Source organism: Triturus cristatus, chromosome 5_1 (genome assembly GCF_964204655.1).
Source record: "Triturus cristatus chromosome 5_1, aTriCri1.1, whole genome shotgun sequence".
In the NCBI taxonomy this organism is placed as follows: domain Eukaryota; kingdom Metazoa; phylum Chordata; class Amphibia; order Caudata; family Salamandridae; genus Triturus; species Triturus cristatus.
The window spans coordinates 374,049,257-374,063,205 of record NC_140587.1 but is presented as its reverse complement, the minus strand read 5'-3'; the positions used below and the strand labels follow the sequence as shown (position 1 = coordinate 374,063,205).

At 42.5% G+C, this 13,949-nt stretch overlaps 1 protein-coding gene across 1 annotated transcript in view; it reads right to left on the bottom strand.

The window, feature by feature from the left end:
* The window catches only part of TMEM74 (transmembrane protein 74), a 331,834-nt gene extending 318,592 nt beyond the window's left edge, over nucleotides 1-13,242 (bottom strand). Inside the window, exon 1 of the mRNA XM_085604074.1 lies at nucleotides 13,125-13,242. The gene's annotated coding sequence lies outside the window, so the exon portion shown is untranslated. The remainder of the gene's footprint in view (nucleotides 1-13,124) is intronic.
* Nucleotides 13,243-13,949: the final 707 nt, after the last annotated feature.

Sequence of the window (13,949 nt, the reverse complement as noted above, 5' to 3'; positions counted from 1 at the left end):
CATTGGACGTTTCCTGGCTGAAACGGGTCTGTTGGCATGTATGGTTGTACTACAACTGCCTCTTCCTTCTGCCCACAATGGTCTATTATATTGCCACAGCCTCTCTTGCCAGTCCTGTATTGTTGGTTTGTTGCCCCTGCCCCCCTTTCCACTGCCCTGCATAGTCTGTTGTGCTGCCACTTCCCTTCCTGCCTGCCCAGTGTTTTCAAATTGTTGCCTCAGCACTCTCCTATCTACCTTCAATTTTCAGAGTCCGTGCCCCTGGCCTCTGCCTCTCAACAGTATCCCAATGAACAACTAGATTGCTAACATTCTATATTTATTACAAAAGTGTGGAACGCCTGACGTCATCTTGATGTAATCAAAACTGTAATACCTAGAGCATTTCCTTTAGAAATTACATATATGAGAGGGTCTTATTTGCATCAAAATTATGGTTAGTGCTCTAAAAAACTAAAATGAGGACATATTTTCTGAGTTTTCAAATAGCGACAAAGAACTTTTAAATTATTTGTAATCTTTATGTTTTTTTATCCAGTCGACCACTTGATTAAATGTTGCACCTAGGGGAGAGGATGTGGTGTTACTTCCAGAGCTGCAGACTTTGCAACTGGGGAACCAGGTTGGAGTTTCTGCTTCAGCTCAACATTCTGTGATTCTGGTCAAATCACTTAATCTCCCCATGTCTACAACCAAAATGAATTTGATCTTGTGTGATGTAACCAATGCTCATGTAAAGCACTCCAATACCTGACAAATCTGCACTATATAAAACTGCAAATACACAAACAATAAGTGTTTTGCACACTTCTGTCATTGGGCTACATGTGGGCTACATCTGGGTGATATTTGTGCTGCATTTGGGCTCTTTTGTCTCTGGTGGCCATCTTGGGAGATTTATTTGTTATGAAGTTTCCTAATTTCCTCATTTACTGCAGTCTCCTCAGTAGGAAATGCTTTCAGTTTTTACTTTGATTCCATCAAGAAGGTATTCAGATATGTCACACATTTGCATTAATTCTGAATGTTAGCACTCTAGTTGCTCATTAGATCACTGTAGTAAAGCTACTGCTCACCACGGAAGTCTGCTGCTGGTATTAAAAGTGCATGTTTCAGTCTGCATATCAGAATTTTTTAATGAAATAGAAGAGGATTTTGAGAAGTCACTCAAAATGTGCCCTAATTTTTCTTTCTTCAGCACTAATCATAATTTCTATGGCAAAAGGAACCCCCTCATTGTGTCCCTATTTAAATTAAATGTTTTAAGTGTTACCAGTTTATTCCAATCAAGATGGCTTCAGGTGTGCCATGCTTTTATCATAAGTCAGACAGTAAGCGCTCTAGTTGTTCTTAAGAACACTTTGGGACATTCTGTCATTGGGCTATACTTGGGCTACATCTGGGTGATATTTGGGCTACATTTGGGCTCTTTTGTCTCTGGTGGCCATCTTGGGAGATTTATTTGTTATGAAGTTTCCTAATTTCCTCATTTACTGCAGTCTCCTCAGTAGGAAATACTTTCAGTTTTTTATTTTAGTTTCATCAAGAAGGCATTCAGATGTGTCACACATTTGCCATAAATTCTGAATGTTAGCACTCTAGTTGCCGATTAGATCACTGTAGTAAAGCTACTGCTCACCAGGGAAGTCTGCTGCTGGTATTCAAAGTGCATGTTTCAGTCTGCATGTCAGAATTTTTTAATGAAATAGAAGAGGATTTGAGAAGTCACTCAAAATGTGCCCTAATTTTTCTTTCTGCAGCACTAATCATATTTTCTATGGCAAAATTAACCCCCTCATTGTGTTCCCTTTTTAAATTAAATGTTTTAAGAGTTACCACTTTATTCCAATCAAGATGGCTTCAGGTGTGCAATACGTTTGTCATAAGTAGGACTGTTACCGCTCTAGTTGTTCTTTAGAACACTCTGGGAAGCTGCAGTAGAACACAAATGAATCAACTGACAGTCTCTGCCCTTGTTGGATGTACATGTTTTACTGAGAATGTCAGACTTCATTCTCACACGACTGAGAAAGATAATGTGAATTTACAGAAAATATGCTCTCAGTTTAGCTTATAGATCACCTTCCAAACCTCTGTGGGAAAAGCATGAGAAAATAGTATTCTCTCAAACATGATTCATGATATCACAGCAGAAGGCTTTTTCACATGGTAAAATCCCTTTAGAACACACCACAATTCCTAAAATGAGTATGGATCACATCAACAAATGATTTATAAAGTAACTAAAGTCTTAAAACCTTCTATTAACTGCAATGCTTTTTAATGAGGTGCTATCATGTATATTGGTCCCAAGATGGCTGCCAACACTTCTTGGATGAAGTACTGACAGCCAATCAGATCTCACTATGAGATGTGTGGTTAGGCTCCGCCAGATATATCTATCTTTTTAACTCTAATTTTCTCTGGAACTACTGAACGGATTTACACCATTTAAGCAAAAGGCACGAGTCTGAACTGAGGACTACCTCTTTGCCAAATTTGGTGTAATTCCGTTCAGCAGTTCGGGCTGTAACTGCGTCAACAGGTCCTATGGGAAAATGCATGGGGAAAACGCATTTTGGGACTCCCCTTTTTCTCGGCCTCCGCTTGACGAATCACCGTGAAAGTTTCAGGATAGGAGCAGACCAGAGCTGGCCAAAAGTTTGGAAAATTTCGCGAAGATTCGTCAATTGGCGCCAACGTTATTCCAAATAGAATGTTGCGGATTTCCTATGGAAAATAGGTCCTAACTATAACTACCTACTGGCGACTGCCAGTAGATGATATATATATATATATATAAGCTACAGTTAGGACCTAGTTTCCATAGGAAAAGCATTTTTTGTTTAACCAATAACTTTTGCGCCACTTGAAGAATCCCCACCAAATTTTCATAACTAGTTTGCCTCTCACTTCAGCTGCCTTATACGTTTCTGGGTGATCCGTCAAGCGGGGCTCAAGAAAAACAGGGAGTCCTAAAACGTGTTTTCCCCATGCAATTTGCCATCGGGATTTTAGACACAGTTACATCCGAACCGCTGAATGGAATTACACCAAATTTGGCAGAAAGGTAGCTGTTGATCCAGAAAGTGACCTTTGTGTAAATTGGTGTAAATCCATTCAGTTGTTTTGGAAATATTAAGGGAAATCCAAATTTGGATATAATGGAACGCGGATTCTCGGAGGATCCGACAGTCTCCATGCTCAAATCTGATTAGCTGCCAACACTTCAACCAGGAAGTGTTGGCAACCATCTTTGGACTCGGCTTTTGCCAAGATCCACAAAAACATTTTTTTTTAAACAAAAGGGGGCAATGCAGGAATATTATAAACCAAGAAATCCTAGGGTCTAATCACAAGTCAATTGTACATGTGAGCCAAACTTCTCAATAGAAAAGAGTATGTAGAAACAAAATAATAAATATACTAGAGAGGTTAACTAAGGGCAGATCCCTTTAAGGACGTAATCCCTCACTCACCAATGGTGACATGCTTCATCATAGGGACTCTCCTCCCAAAGGAAAAACCTAGTTCCTTTGAGGGCTACAACCCCCTCACTGTGAGGGAGGAGCTCAGGGATGTTTTGATGGAATGTATTGGGTGTCCTAAACCCACCTATGATGAGTATAATGTGTGAGTGAGGACGCAGCGCAAATAATAAAGTGTGTGTGAGATGTTAAAACTGACTACTGAGCAGAAAAACAATTTTAATCTATATCTGCCTAGTGTCAGGATTAAAAAAGCAGTACACAAACGGCATGGATATCAGCCGCTCAGGTGTAATGACAAATGGTCGACATGTTTCAGCCGTATCAGGCTTTCATCAGGACCTACGCAAAAATTGCTGCTGCTCAAAAAAAGGTGAGAAAGTAAATGAATGGTTTGTAACTTCAAAGGATATTAAGAACCAAACTTGGGTCTCCTAGTGAATAGATTTCTTCATACCTATGGGGGTGAAAAAATATGTACAATGAATAACAGCACAATATATGTTTGTGAAACACTCAAAAGGCCAAGGGACCAGACAAAAGTGAACCCACACAGTATAGAAACTCTTACCCGCAATTGCTGGGTATGAGACCTCACCTACGCCTGGCAACCGCTCAGGAAGGGAGCACCGCTCTACAAATGAACAAGAAAGGAAAACGAACTAGGTTGTGAGTCCCTGCATGTGCCAGCTATAGCATGCATAATACTGTTTGATCTCTTTTATTGCATGAAAGGGACTACATCACCTGGAGATTAAAAAGGAGAGATGACTAAAAGAAAAGCAACCCACGGCATAACACCAACATAAACGTGTGACGTGGGAGCAGTACTCACAAGCCAAAAAGGTCTAATGGAACAAAATGACCTAGGCAAGTATGTTAAGGCTACAGGTACAGCTTAGACAATGACCTGAGAGCTATACTGGAAAAGCCCGAAGGTCCAATGGAAAAACGATATATCAATCTTTAAGGTCCAGCCAAGTAAAGTCAAAAACCAATGCTACAAACATAGCAGGGGAATAAAGGCGGTCCTACCTGTCCGTCGGTACTTCTTGGCAGAGTGAGCCTGCTGCCGGAGGTAACCAGACGTAACAGGGCCCCGCCTTATATACCCGGCATTCTCTGCGTTGATTACATTCACCTGAGGGTATAATAAAAAGAGGAGCCTAATGGAGGTTTAAACGCGCCTGCTCCCAGCCGAGAAATTCACACAGAGCCGACTGAGCATGTCCATGAGCGGGCGCTGATTCTCCGCGCATGCGTCTGTTCAATAGTAAACCCTCAAGGGAAGGTGTCAGAGTGCGCAGCTTCAGTGACAGGAACCGAACTTGCGCGCATGCGCGTAAACAGTGCATTGAAAAAGACGGAAATCGACTTGTTAGAGAAAGCAAGCAAATACCAAGCAAGCAAAAAACGGGGGTAAGAGCCACACACATATAAGTACTGATGCACAACGTGCCCTCAGGCCCCAAAAGGGGCAGACACCGCAACTGCAATGTAGGAACAGCCATCCAGGTATCCAGATACAGCAAAAAACATTGTGTAGATCGCAAAACACAGTGGCCTGCATCCACCACAGCTCAACATCAAGGCAAGGCACCGAAAGCAGTCACACATGCCCCGCCCGTGAGAGCGAGTACCCATCCAGCAAAAGTGTACGAGCCAGACAGGGCTCCACATCGGGCACAAAAAAGACCACATACACCAGAATGCTGAGCATCCGTCTCAACATAAGATGAAGGGAAGGCATAGGAAATTATCATATAAACCTGCCCGTGGGGACAGGTGTGAGGGTCAGATAAGGCTCTAAACCAGGTACAGAAAATTCACATGTATTGAATTATTGTTCATTGGTAATGTCCAGGTCTAAGCCAAGTGGGTACTAGAGAGAAACCCAAGGAATATCATCGTTCAGACCAGACTCATAACAATTGAGCTTGAATACCCAACGTTGTTCTCTTCTAAAAAGAAAAGCTGAGGTGTCAGTAATGTGTGAAGGAATAAAGGGTTGTTCGATTACCGTCCACTGTAGTTCTTGAGGTGAGTGTTGTGCTGTGACAAAGTGTTGGGTTAGTCTGGTGGATGTTTTCTTACATCGGATGGTGCTTTTATGTTCTAATATCCTCGTCTTTACTCGTCTAGTGGTCATCCCCACATACCGAAGAGAACAGGGACAAGTAATCAGGTAGATCACATTACTGCTGTTACAATTCGTGTGACTCATAAGGGTCCATGGTCTGGAGGTCCCTATGTCAATTTCAGTGGTGTGTTTGGTATTGACACATGCCGCACAGCTGCCACAGGGAAAATGGCCACGTATTGGAGGAAGATTCCAAAGTGTGTTCTGCTGATTAACTGCAACCTCACGTGGGCGGGTGTGTACCAGCCGATCCCTGATGTTACAGCTGCGTTTAAATGCAAAGAGGGGACGTTCGAGTGGTATAGTGTCAATGTTCAAAATCTTCCAATTGGATAGAATACATTTTTTAATCTTATTAGAAAGAGTACAGAATGTATTGACACAGGTGATTCTTTTAGTGGTTTCTTTGACCTGTCTGGGTTCCAATAGAGCAGCCCTATTGTTGTTGCCTGCACGTTTCAATGATTGTTTAATCAGTTTCTTTGGATAATGTCTCACCAAGAGCTGATCTGCTAGGTCCTGAGCATGGTCTTTATATTTGGCCATTGTAGTGCAGTTCCTCTTAATCCGCAAGAACTGTCCGAAAGGAAGGTTCTGGCGTAAAGCCTTTGGGTGGAAACTGTCAAATAATAACAAAGAGTTTTTAGACATTGGCTTCCTGAACAATTCAGTACTAAGACCACCACCTTCTGTAGGAGAAATGAGGACATCAAGAAACGGCAAAGATAACTTGCTAAACTTGCAGGTGAAGCGAAGAAAAGCATTCTGAGTATTGAGCCAAGTCTTGAACTCATTGATGGAGGCATCTGTGCCAGACCAAACCACCAGTACATCGTCGATATAGCGCTTCCAACAACGTATATGATGTCTGAATGGATTGAGAGCGCCAAAGATGTGTTCTTGTTCGAAACTGTGCATATAGAGGTTGGCCAAACTAGGAGCAAAAACACTACCCATTGAGGTACCGGACACTTGTAGGAAAAGTTGGTCCTCAAATCTAAAAAAGTTTTCTTTCATTGCAATCCGGGCACAATTAACAATGAAAAAAATGGGTGTAATGGAATTAGGCACTCTCTCACATAATAGTGTCTCCACTGTTGCAAGGGTCTCATCCTGAGGGATACTGGTGTAGAGTGACTCCACATCGAATGAGACCAAGAAGTCATTCTCTTTATTGAATTCAATAGTCTCTACCAGATTAAGGACATCCTTAGTGTCTCTCAGATATGTGGGCATCTCCAATACCAAAGGATGTAAAAAATGGTGTTAATTGTGCCCGGATTGCAATGAAAGAAAACTTTTTTAGATTTGAGGACCAACTTTTCCTACTATTTCCTGCTTGAACGTGAAAAAGAAAAACAATAGGGGTCTCCCATGCTTGTGTACATGCTTTTATCTTTAGTTTTTAAAGGGGGGGTGCATGGGGCCCCCTTCCGTGGGCTTAATTATGCCCCGGGGACCACCACCTCCTGGGGCTTCATTTTAAAAACGCATAGTGCGCTTGGACTTCCCCCCCCCCCGAGACCCTGGGACCACCACAGGGCTAAGTTAAATACAGAGCGGGGGCTATGTGGACCTCCCCCCCCAATGCCCCATGGACCACCACCTGCCAAAGGCTTTTTTTTTTTTTTTAGAAGGAGGGTCTGCATGCCCCCCACTCCGGGCTGATTTTGGTCTTGAGGGCCACCACCTCCCCAGGGCAGGCCTGCAAAAATCAAAGAAGGGCGGCAGTGCAGCCCTCCTCCTGAAGCCATACATGGCCCTGGGGACCACCATCCCCCAGGCCCGGCTCCTGCTATAATGCCGTCAGTGATGCCACTGACCATGTCATGAGTGATGTAATATTTTACGTCATAAGCAGTGCATTGCGGGGGGCTTAAGCTAACTATATCTGCGGAATTTCACCGGTTTTTTAGGAGTGAGATTTGAGCCTAACTATAACATCCCTGAAACCTTTGTTTTTTTCAGTGAATTTCTATGTTTTTTTATGTTGTTTTCTAACTATACTGCCCCTGTAACATTTCATTTTTTAAGTGACGCATATATATATCAGCACATAATCCTTCGTCAAGAAAGAAAATTAGGCCGCACTCCCGCAGGTTTTGCAATCTTTTTTATATATATTTCTCCTTTTCAAATCATTCACAGGGATACAGGCGAATGACTGTATCCCTGTGAATGATTTGAAAAGGAGAAATATATATTTCAAAAATTGCAAAACCTGTGGCAGTGCGGCCCAATTTTCTTTCTTGACGAAGGATTGTGTGCTGATATTAAGCGGCGTGCTTCTGCTGCCGGGCGTCGCACCAATACTGAGCACTGCCATACTCCAACGAAGGTGAACCGTTTGAGAAGGATATATATATATATCACAAAGAAATCCCAAGTTTTACCGGAAAGGATAAACAACACAGGCACAGACTCCAGTTGATGTGTGGATTTATTTTGTTAGAATATAGTCCAAATGACGCGTTTTGGACTCCGACCTGCGGCCTTGATCACATAACGCGCTAAGTGCAAGTAACGTCTTTTATAACCAGGTAAGTTACTTTTCTTTTTTTACTTTTTTTTCACCACAATGTGCATTACGAGCAGACCCCAGGTAGTCACATGTTCGATGACACACAGGTAAGTGGATGGACATTGTAGATAGACTAGCTATATAATAGATGGCCATTGGTGACAACCTTTAGTACAAAGAACAAATATCATTATTACCAAAGATAATCTAACATGTATAACTGCACAGTGCATAGCTAAGGTAAATACAAATTCAAAAATATTGCAGTACCTACACCAATACTGTCTCCAAGTATAGACATGGAGAAAAGACACCAGTTTTCTGTAAAATAGCTAATGTCAATAATTTACAGACCACAAAGCGCAGAAAGAAATGTAGCACATCGCCAACAAATGTGGGAATTACAAATGTGCCATTGGTCTTAAACAAATAGAAAACAGCTAATGAGCCACTATAAACTGCGCTGTAATGCGTGTCACCATAACGGGACGGGCTGGGGACAAAAAGTTAGTGCAAATGAAATTGTCGTACAAAACCAATGACGTACAAGTGCTAGATATCAAAAAGAAGCGTTCAAGTGAATAGAAATATAAAAAAACAATCAAAAATGTTTTAAACATTAAAATGGACTTGCGTTAGATCCTAGTGTGGAATTCTAGGAATCGAAGTTAATGCAAACAACGAGTTCATGCTTGGATGTCAATATGTTCCGGCCGGAACGAATACTATGAATACCCGCCATCCAGCATGGTCAAACTAAAGCAGAACATACAAGTATATCAAGGTTAGCAGGAAGTATATACATATATGAATGCTTAAATGCAATGATTAGAGAAACAGAACACAATAAATGTCAAAAATAGAGGTCAAAGCTAATGGTCAACAGAAGCTATCACATGGATGCCAACACAGTATTCACAGATAATTGTAAAGATCTTCACTAATATTCAGACCAGAGGGTGTATTAGTATTGAGCTCCAAAATATAGCGTGTTTTCAGCTGCCTTAGCTTTTTTTCGCGGTTACCTCTGCACCTCAGTGTGGGCACACTGTCAATGACAAAGTATTTGAGGTGGTCGAGGTTGTTGTTATGTACCTCCTTGAAATGTCTGGCTACTGGATATTAGGGGTCATTGTTAACGATAGCCCTCAGGTTATGCAAGATTCCATGTGGACTTGGAGTTTGGTGCTGCCAACATATCCAAGTCAACAATTGCACTGTAATAAATGCACTGCGTACTCCGTTCTGCAAGTGTATCTACTGTTAATCATAATGGGTTCAGTGTGGAAAGTGGCAGCAACTTGGGTGGCGTTGATCCCAAAACAGCCGGCCCTACAGGTACTGCGTTTGTAGAAACCCTTAATGTCGGTGAGCCAATTAGATTTTACAATTATTTCGGGACTACTCTTGACTGGCGCATCTCTCATCGAGAAAGCACGATGGTATGTGATTGTTGGTCGCTTAGCAACTAGGGGGTCTAGGACGGGGTCAGTCAGAATGATGCACCATTGTCTGTTAATAATAGATCTACTGGCACATTCTTCTTTACTATATGTGATGACTAAGCAAGTATCAACTGTTCCATCCTCACTAGCATCGGGACTGATAGAGATGCTGTTCTGTTCATTACCTTGTCTAACTGTCAACAGGAATTCCCTAGGTATGGCGTTGGCTCGGGTTCTAGCTCTAGTGATTATTTTTTCAGAATACCCACGAGCTGAAAATCTACGGTGGGCATCATCTTGACACTGTTTAAGATCGCCATCAGAACCGCAAATCCTGCGGAGCCGAAGCATCTCGCCATAAGGGATACTGGCTATGAGGTGCCAAGGATGAATACTAGATGCATGCAGTGTGGAATTGCCAACAGTAGATTTGTGATGTAACCTGGAATGGATTGAATCATTCTCTATATAGATGGTGACATCTAGAAATTCTATGAAGGTAGAGCTAATGGTGGCATTGAACTCAAAATTGAACTTATTTTCATTCAAAGCAGCAATAAACACAAGTGCACTCTCCTTAGTGCCATTCCAAATAACAAAAGCATCACCAATGTAACGGAGCCATGAGACTACGTGTGCACTCCAAGCTGCATGATGCACCACCTTGAGGACCTGGTCCTCCCTCCAGCCTACATGTAAACATGCGTAGCTAGGAGAGAAGCAGGCTCCCATCGCGACACCCCTCAACTGTTGATAAATTACCCTGTCAAACATAAAGAAATTATTATTGAGTCACCATTCTATCATGAACAAAATGTGCTTATTAGGTCTAAAACAATGTATTGGTCTGTCCTTTAAAAACTGTTCACAGGCTCTCAATCCATCACATGCTTGATGCTCGTGTAAAGGGAAGTAATATCCTTAGACAGCAGAATATAGTTATTAGACCACGGGATGTCTTGTATCTTGAGCAGAAAATCACTTGTGTCACGAAGGTATGACGGGAAGTGTGTGACGGAATTCTGCAGGAAGTAATCCACATATTTGGACAAATTTTCACATAAGCTATTGCAAGCTGAGATGATCGGACGTCCAGGAACCGGTGACCTGCCCTTGTGTACCTTAGGAAGAAAATACAGCGCCGGGAGCACAGGTGTCTCATTGTTGAGGGAGAGGAACTCATCCGTAGTCAAAAGTCCTTCTGCTTTGACGTTATCGAGTTTCCTTTTCAATTCTTTACTCTTTTTAGGGACTTCCTGACTGTTTGATACTTTGGAACAGGAATCATCGTTCAAGTACCTGTGTGCCTCTTCGAGATATTGCGATCTGGGACAAAGCCCAATATTGTCCCCTTTGTCGGATTTATTAACCACAACCTGATCATTCTTGTATAGTCTTCTGATTAGGGCAAAGCATTGCTTGTTACTGTATTGATGTCTACATCGCTTCTCAGTACTTTTGTAATTTAATTCCTTCAATTCATCGATAGTGACATCATTAAAAGTATCAATAGAATCTCTGGGCATCATTGGAGTGAAAGTAGCCTGTGCTTTGAACGGATTCACTATAGTTGTTGATGTATCAATGCCTTCTTGGCGTAAGATGTGCTGTGCGGAAGGAGACTGTGACATGGCTTGTAATTCATGCGGGATCCGAACCGTAGCAATGTCAGTTTCCGGCATATCGCACTCAGTTAGTGATGGTAAAGAGGGAGGAGGAGTGATAGTAGTGCGGGTATGTCTGAGTTCAAAAAAATTGATCAATTTTAACTTTCTGATCAATTTAAAAATATCAATACGTATACACATATGTATATACACATGCACTGGTGAAACCAAGGGAAGCTAGGCACCATTATCAGCATATTACCGCCGGCTTTGGCTTACGTTTCTTCAGCCAAATTTCAAGCGGTAAAAAGAATAAAATAACTTCACTGTCGATAGGAGTAACCTCGAGCAGCTGTCCAAACCCTCGCGTTTTTCACATTCCAGCAGGAATTTTCACCTTACCATTCCCGTCAGTAGCCATGGACGGCAAGTGAGAAATTGACTCCAAGATATAATAAAGAAGACATTTAAACCTCAGGCGGGTAGAGCTACGCCACAGAAATCACGCCCAGGCGCGGAAGGATCGATTGGAATATTAAATGCAATGTAACACTCGTGATAAATGAGAAATATCTAAACGGACATCTGCAAAGCGCCTATCCTCTGCCAGGCACAGCGAGGCGAGGAAACGAGGCACTTCACCTTCCTGTCAGATAGCTATCATCGCACTAATTGTTATATTTGAGTACTGATGGCAACGTTTTTAATGTTAATGGAGTCTTTTTTATTATTGGTCTTATCATGCTTGAATAATAACTATTCACAACCATGGTTTTACATAAGTTGTGCCCCCGATCAACAAACTCTCCAACAGACTATATAAAAGCCCAACGCATATGTGGAAAGAGTATGGATGCCCAAACAGAGAATGCGCTACGACGCCATAGCAATAGTGATAGGCGCTATTCTAATGTGCATGCATAACACGGCCTAACGTTACACAGCAAAACTTCGGAAACCCCAGCATAGCAGTAACTGAATGTCCCATTGCATTACCAGCCGGAACTGGGCCCCTTTCTCACTCGTGCTCGCATCTCGGGTGGGAGGGTTGGAGTGGGGTGGCACAGCTATCCGGGGGTTGAACTTGGAACGCTATTCTTCAAGTAACTAACTCACAAGCAACCACTAATAAACGGCAGTATAAAAATAATGCAATTTGCCAGAGAACCTCAGAGGCGCCCAATTACGCTTTCACTCGGTATCCAATTAGACGATGAATTCAGAAAAAAATAAATAGGATAATTGCAGCCTCTGTATGTTAGTAACAGCGAGGGCGGAGAGTGCAGTAGTCAGGGCAAGACCTCGTGTCTTTATCAAAGAGCAGTAAGTGCCCCGCTCGCGTTAGCACCCCCTTCTGCTCGACAGGACCGTGGCTGCAGAGCTGCGGGGGACGTCTGATAACCCCCAGGGAGCAGCAGAGCTTAAAAACGGACGTGATATCAGGGTTGATAAACAATATGTTATTGACATTGTGATCCAACGACAGCAGCGGCAGTCACTACTACATCCAAATAATGCCGGCGGAAACTTCAATCATAAATACAATTGGTGGTCTGTGTCCGAGATAAATGCTTAAGGGTAATGTCGGAGATAAATGTCAGATGCCACGACCCCACCAAACCCTGGTACGACATGGCTTAATAATCACAGAACAGGTGCAGTGCGCTTGTGACACTGCAAAAAGCCCCACAATTAATTAAACTGGACAAACTCTTCACATGATTATCTGTTTCTACTTTACACGTGTAAACATACATTTTCTCCTCACGTCATTACACTGCAGATTAATTATGCAATTGAATTTGTGTTGGCAAAATATATGTGCCAGCTGCATAACTAGAAGCGGCTTGCCAGTGCAGAGGGATGCCAGTCTCAAGCGGGTACACATCTGCGCACTGATTTCTGATCCGGAGGACCACTTACCTCTTCTAGGCGCTGGCATTCATTCAGCAGAGGGCGGCCCGTCACGTGCTGCGGTGTGAAAGTCTGACAGAGCGAGAAGCACTTGTAGCCTGGGATGAATCCGCGAGCTCCTCGCCGCGTCTGCCTCTCCTTCTCGCAGTTGGGATGGGCTGGGCTGTGCGGGGCGGGGCAAGCACCAGGAGCCAATGCGCCCTGGGAGATGTAGTCCTTTATGAATGGCAGGTCTGGTTCTTCATGCGCCGTCGGAGGAAAATGCACGGAGAGTCAAAACGGGAAGATTTAAGGAAATATGGGATATAATACGCCAGTTGCCTGATAGGCTTGAGTGTTTAGGCAGCACCTAACACAAGCAGATTCATTATCACCACATATAATTTAATTCAAGATTGTGTGTTATATTAATTCAAATTCTAAAAGGGTAACTAACGGGAGGGGCGTAGAGCAGAAACAGACCGAATGCATCGCCGAGGCAGGCAATGTGTACCAGAGCTCACAATGCAATGTTTATAAAGTATTATCTTTGTTTATGAATAGGAATACGGGTGAGGACACATTGATCTAACGAGACTAAATAATTGGAAGAAATCCAAAAGTGTTATTAAAAGAAAAATTTTTAGAAAATGTTTTCACATCTGAAAGAAAAAAAGAAACCGAAGTCTTAAATGAAAGCCAGCAGCGGCTGTATGGAATTTCGGAGGAAACTCACCGGCTGCGCGTATTTCACAATATTTAGATAACTCGTCTGAAAATGCATCACTTATTCTTGCCACAGTTCGTTCTATTTTCTGCGGAAACGAGATTACTTTATTGAGCTGGTTTGACGTA